This window comes from Vombatus ursinus, unplaced genomic scaffold (genome assembly GCF_900497805.2).
Source record: "Vombatus ursinus unplaced genomic scaffold, bare-nosed wombat genome assembly UNPS02004744.1, whole genome shotgun sequence".
Taxonomy (NCBI): Eukaryota; Metazoa; Chordata; class Mammalia; order Diprotodontia; family Vombatidae; genus Vombatus; species Vombatus ursinus.
The window spans coordinates 234-7,247 of NW_020944522.1; the positions used below are offsets into that span (position 1 = coordinate 234).

The window sequence follows — 7,014 nt, forward strand, 5'->3', positions numbered from 1 at the left end:
CCACCTTCTGGTCAGGGCACTGCCTCCATACCAAAGGGTTAGAGAGAGGCTAGATATGCCCTGGAGGGGGTAGATATTCCCTGGAGGGGGCAGATGCTAAAGCTTCCTCATTCTTTGGGAATAAAGACTTTGCTCCTGCCTCCATCCTAGTTCATTCAGCATTGGCTAGGGCAGTCCCTCCACACATGGCCTCCTCCCTTGGCACCCCTCTTTCCTCCCATGGCACTCACAATAGCTCCTCACACTGACCTCTCCAAAACTGTCCTTTGACCGTCTCACCCCAAGATCCCAGCGTTTGTTCTGGTCCCCATTCCTGGACCTGCTCTCTCTCACCTGTCACCCAGATCTCCAGGGCATCACTGGGTTCAGACTTGACATGTAGGCTTGAGGTCTCGTAGTAAATGTAGCTATAGTTCCCAGAGTCCTGCACCCCCAGAGACTTTAGGGAGAACTTAGCTTGAGAATAGACTAGGTCCTTCTTCTGTAAGGGTTCCTGGGTCCCTGACTTCAGTAGACTGAATGTCACCAACCACTCAAATGACTCTGACGGCCTCCTGCACCAGAGGATCAGCTCCCCCCCTGGTGCCACCACAGGCCCTGGCAGGGCTGAGAGGAATGGCTTGGGGAGAGATCCTGGGAGAGAGAGAGGTGGAATGGGGATGGGGAAGAAGAAGAGAAAGCCTCAAAGTCAGTGTGTGACAAATCTGTGATGGGGGCACAACGGCCAGGACTTGGACCTCATGGACCAGAACTTATAATCATCATCACAGTCACAGATAATGAGAATAGCTAGCTTTTATATAGTGCCTACTATGTGCTAATCACTTTACAAATATTACCTCACTGGACCCTCACACCCCTGGGCAGTAAGTGCCCATGTTACAGTTGAGGAAACAGAGGCAGACAAAGGTGAAATGACTCTCCTGGGGCCACACAACAAGCAGTTGTCTGAGACCAGATTGGAAGTCAGGGCTAGCTGACTCCACCCACTGCTCTATCTACTGTATCATTTAGCTTCCATTTTAGAAGGCACTGACAGCTCATTCCTTCAGTGGGTGCACACATCCTGGGCTTAGAACCAAGCTGGCAAGAGTGATAAGGAAATTGCGAGGTCACCAGATGACTTGTTCCTGCGTCTGCGCCCCCTCCACAACTCTCCACCCCCCAGCCCCTCAGGTCTAGTCCTGCCCTGCTCTTCCTTCCCCTCCACCCCCACCCACTCAGGCCGGCGCCTCTCTAGCCACTGTCTCAGCCTCTCTGACCACAGAGACCGCTGCCCCTGGCTCTCCTGACTCTTAAAAATGCCATGAGTGTTCAAGCTTTCCTCCTCTGAGTGCCCCAACAGCCCCTGCCAGTTTAGCTCTGTTCCCAGGCTTCCTCTGACCCATCCCCAGTGACTTGGTTATACCTCCCTTCACAGGAAAGACAGCTTGGGACCCTGCCATCCCTCACAGAGCAGCAGACACACTAGAGGGAATGTTGCTTAAGGTCTCTGCACAGCTCAGGGACCTCAAGGGAACCTCAAAGGCTCCCAAGTACCTGCCTTCAATAGAAGGCCGAGCATCCCCCTGAGGAGTGACTGGTCCAACGCTGACACCTAGCCCCAGATGTAGAACCACTACTGCCCTTCTCCCCCAGCCCCTCAGGCACCAGAAGACTGGGCCAGGCCCAGAGGATCTGGAAGGGCAATCTCCATCCCTGCCCCAAGGATAACATGCCATGAGAGATTGGGAGGGTGGCTGAGGGGTGACCTTAGTCCATTGTCGTAGCCCAGGTGGGCCTGTCCACCTCTAGATAACTAAGCTCTGCCTGCCCCACCCTCACAGAGATGTACTGGGCCCTGCAAGGCTCAAAACAAGAATCATTAACGTGAAGGAGAAAGGAGATGGAGATAAAGCATTCACACACAGATACACGTGTGCATGTGAACACATACACATGCATGCTTACATACATGCAACCACACAAAGCAACATGCACATGCACAAACATGATGTGTGTATGTACATACACTGTACAGCACATGGATGTGCATCTGCACATGTACTCATACACACAAGCACATCTAAGCACATAAATGGACAGACTCATATGTATAAATGTGCATGCAACCACATGCTTTGTTTGCATGTTGACACATGTCCACAACATGCACGTGTCTGCAGGCCTACAGATGAATGCAATGCATGCATGCAATGCGTGCACATATACGTATGTCCACACATACAAACATTCACACACACACACACACACACCGTCTGCACAAGCCAAGCTCTGTCCCAACCAGTCTTGACTTCTCCTTCAGAGGCAGCTCTGGTGAAATGTTGACCACCATGTCTAGGGTACATTCCAATTGTTTGCAAGTGTTTTCCTCACACTATCCCAGGGACTGAGGGAACTTGAGCCTCTGGTTCTAAGCCCAGGGATTCTTCCCTCTCTCCTTGTGCGTAAGGAAGGCTCCTGGCTGATAGACACAGAAGCAGCATCATTGGTCTCAGAACTGGGGTTAGTCTGACCTCATCTTGTTACATAAGAGGAAACTGAGATCACAGAGGAACCTGGAAGCAGAGATGGGATTGGAAGCCAGGTCATTAACCTCCTAGTCCCCTTCTCCTCCTCCACCTGGAACACAGAATGATTGAGTGAAAAAGCCCCCCATCGGACACCCAGTCAAGAAGCGGGGCTAGGTGTGGGGCTATAAGAAGGCCAAGGGGCACGGTTACTGCTGCCCAGGGCCATCCAGGAATGATCCAAGGAGAAGGGAGAGCCTCATCTAGGCTTATTGGTTATGCAGGAACTTGACAGATGCAAGGAAGGAGGGTAGTGGGAAAGGAAGAGGGGATGTTCCACTTCCCGGGCTCAATTAATTTACTTAACTAGATGTTCTCTGCTCAGAAACACTGATCAAGGGAGAGGTGCCTCCATGACCAACTCAGAGAATCATTTTGTAAATCAGGGCTGAACAGCCAACTTAATCAAGTTGGGAAGGAGAAAAGTGAAACCAGGATGTCCTCAGATTCACCAAAGGATGAAACGTATTGGGAGAATGAGGCCAAAAGGAGTGTGAAAAGCCCCTCTCCCAGGCTACATGTGAGGGTCATTACAAGGCTTCACTCTAGGCTATGGCCAGAGTGCTCCTGGACAGAGCACCTCTGAGTCACCTGGCTCCAGAAGGGGACCTAATTCTTCCAACCAAGGCCAAGACATTTCATCTTAGATTTCATTCAAAGGTTAGAAATGCTTCACTCCAACTCCATTGTCCACATCTAGTCCAAGCCATTGATGGCATATTCTCTACTTGAATCAGAGAGGTTTCTCACCCCAGCATCTTGTAGGTTACATTAAGAGGATAATGAGGCGTGAAATACCCCTCTTACACAGGCCCAGGGAACCCCATGGGGTTTCATGTGTAAAGAGCACCAGGTCCAACCTCAGAAGAGCTGCTTTAATTCTTATCTGCTATTACCTGAGGAACCCAGTCACTTCATGTGTCTGGGTTCAAGTTCCCCATCTAGAAAATGGGGTCAGACTAAATGGTGACAATATGTAAGATCCATTTCAATTCTAAATTCTAGGAACCTATGGCCCTTCTCCAAAGTCACAGCACCAGTTCATCTAAGACCTATCCTCCTCTTGCCCCACCCTGATTGCTCTGGGAGCAATGGATGGATAGATGGATTGGACCCACCCCCACCTTCTCCCTCTCTGATTGCCCTCAACAGGATAGCCCCTGGGGCGAAGACTCACCTGTCTGTGCCCTAATCATGTAGATGCAACATAGCCCTGGAAGAGAAGCTCAGGTTATAGATGATTCCAAGCCCCCTCCCTGCCCCTTCCCCTAAATTAGAGTCCTTTCCCTCAACTCCTGTGACCTCAACAGAGGCAGATTCAGATAACCAGAGAGATCCTGGATCTGCTCACTCCAAGAACCTTGCCTCCAGCCCTAATTGTCCATCTCTGTGCCACACCCCTCCTCCCCCAGCCCAGCCTAACCCTGGTACTCACCCAGGCAAAACAGGGAAATGTTGAGGCTTGGGCCTGAGATTCCTAGACTTCACTGAGCAGACAGGAAAAGGCAGAAAACCCCAAGAGAGATCAGCCTCGGGATGTGGTAGCTGGACTCATTGCCTCCACCCACTAAAAGCCTGGCCACACTCTTCTACTCTGAGATATACGAGCTAAAGAACATCTTGCTGTGATCTCTCCCTTGTAGAGACCCAGGCACTCAGCAGGAGGCCTATCCTTCAAAGACTGTGAGACCAAATCCTCAAGACCTGGAGAACAACTCACCACCAGGGAAACACTTCAAAGGAAGAAGGTCTCTGAGGCCATGGTCAGTGCAAAAGGGCAGGGCTGGACACCAAGGACCAGAGTGACAGGTAAGCTCAGCCTCAGACATAAGGCCTGCCTGACCACCAAGCACACACTCTCCAAAAGTGTCTTCTGCTTATGTGGGGAAGAAACCAAAGAATTGGCCCCATGTGTGAATTCAGGCCAGTTCCAGAGGAACCCATCTCCAGGGTTGAGTGGTCACTCCCCGGTGTTGGTAGATGGAACACTGGACCAAGGCTGCCCTCCCTCACCTCAGGACTCTGGAGAGTAAGACTCTAGCCCTCTGCTGCCTCCTCAATTCAGTAGGCAGCAACTTCATGCTTCCCACTCTCCTAATCCCAGTGAAACAGAATCTCTGACTGCTACCAGAAACCCCTTACCCACCACAAAACTGCCATTTTCCCCTGTACATTCATCCTTCCCCAAGCCCTGTCCTCCTTTACCCTCCCTCTCCATTACACCCACTGGGATCACTCCCTAACCAACTTCTCCTTTCTCCTGAGCTTCTTAACTCCACTGTCTCCACCTACTCACAGCAAGCAGACCCTCTTCAGCAGGCCCCACCCATGATGCCCTCTATGGTACTGGGTGCTCCTTCTAGCATGCCCCATGGCACCCTGAGCTGGAAGGAGGACTGGACATCCTCATTGTCATTCCCAAGCCCTCACTTTGGCACCATCACTCAGAAACCTCTCTTCTGCTTCTGGTCACACCTTACGTCTATGTCACCCAGTCCACATCTTCATGAGGAACCAGCCTTCAAGATCAGTGCAACAGGTCGGCTCCTTTCTCTTCCTCTCTTCCTCAAACCCTACCTTGATATTGGGCCAGCCAATGTCCATGTGGAGGGATTTCCCAATCCCTCTTCATTCTAGTCCCCTGCCTCTGCTTATAATTCCCTATTTATACTGTATATCCAGTGCTTGTACATGGCTATTTGCATGTTGTCTCTTCCCTTAGGGCAGGGACTGTCTCTTGTTTTTGTATCCTCAATGCTTTGCCTTGTGCCTGGAATATAAAAGGTCCCTAATAAATGCTTATTGATTGACTGACTGACTACAAAAAGAGCTGCTGCAAATACCTTGGGATAGGTGAGTACTTTTCCTATTACTTTGATCTCTGTTGGGCATAGACATTGCTGTTATGGTTGGGTCAAAGGGTAGGGATAGCTTAATAACTTCTGAGCCATAGTTCTAAATTGCCTTACAGAATGGTTGAACCAGCTCACAGTTCTATCAAGAGTGAATTAATGTACCCATTTCCCCCAGCCCTTCAAGTATTTCACATCTTTCTCTGTTGTCCATTTTCATAATCTGATAGATGTGAGATTGAACTTCAGAGTTCTTTTAATTTTCATTTCTCTAATTATTGTACCTGCAGCATTTTCACATGATTATTCATAGGTTAGGTTTCTTCTTCTGAAAACTGTCTGTTTATATGCTGTGGCTCTTTATCAACTGGGAATGGATCATATTCTTCTAAATTTGAAGCAGTTCCCTGTGTATCTTAGAAATGAGACTCTTATGAGATAAACTTGCTCCAAAGATTGGTTTTCTTCCATCTACATGCATCTCTTATAATTTGAGTTGGGTTGGTTCTGTTCATGCAAAAACTTTTTTAGTTTTATGTCATCAAAATTGCCCATTTTACCTTCTGTGTTCTTCTCTACAGATCTGATAGTTAATGTCTCCTATGGGCCTTTAATTTGTGTAGACTGTCACCTTTGCATCTAAGCTCTGTATTCATCTGGAGCTTATTTTGATATCTGGTATGAGATGTTGGTCTATGCCTAGTTTCTGCCAAACTTCTTTCCAATTTTCCAAGCAGTTTTTTTTAATCAAATAAGAAGCCCATATGGTCAAAGCTATGGTTTTTCCAGCAGCAATGTATGACTCTGACTGTTGAACTATAAGGAATGCTGAGTCTCAAATAACTACGCTTTTGAATTGTGCTGGAGAAGTCCCTTGAACAGTAAGGTCATCAAATCAGCAATTTATTCAAACTCTTCATTGGAAGGACAAATACTAAAGTTGAAGCTTAACTACTTTGGCTACATAATGAGACACGATTCATTGGAAAAGACCCTTAACTTGTGGATCTCCATGGTTATGGGAAAAGCAGATATGATGAGAGAGACACAGGCAATCTGGGAATCCATGGAGAGAACAGGATGGGGGTGGGAGGCAGGGAGAAGAAAGTCATGTTCAGACCCCAACATGCTTGTTGTGGATGGTTCAGGGTCACATCAGAATATTAGATCAGGAAGATTTGGGAAGATCAGCTAAGTCTCTCTATCTTCTGGGGATCTGTTCATGTGAAGTTGCTGGGGAGAGAGACAGACAGAGACAGAGACAGAGAGAGATAGGAACAGTATAAATTAATCTCCTATGGCTTAGCTCTGGAAGGGATGTTAGAGATTATCTAGATCAAGCCCCTGGTTTAACAGATGTGGAAACTGAGGCACCAGGTCTAAGCTCAGTACCTATTCCCTCCAATCTCAGAGACAACCATCCCCAAACTCACCAGTCTGGGTGGGTTGATGGCCCAGGAATGCCAAAAGAAGAAAGAGTAGGAAGAGGATGCCAATGTGGCGGAGTGTGATCAGAATATTTCCGGACACTGAGATGTGGGGTGAGAGTGAAGATTAGTCCACAAGCATTTCTCCCCTTTCCTCTCCACCCA

General features: G+C 48.4%; 1 long non-coding RNA gene across 1 annotated transcript; it reads right to left on the minus strand.

Moving 5' to 3' along the window:
* Positions 1-573: 573 nt before the first annotated feature.
* On the minus strand, positions 574-7,008 carry LOC114027501. The gene is made up of 3 exons (XR_003567264.1): positions 6,856-7,008; positions 5,707-6,655; positions 574-633 (listed from the first exon to the last, which is right to left on the minus strand). It is a non-coding gene; the product is annotated as an uncharacterized LOC114027501 (long non-coding RNA).
* Between the last annotated feature and the right edge of the window lie 6 nt (positions 7,009-7,014).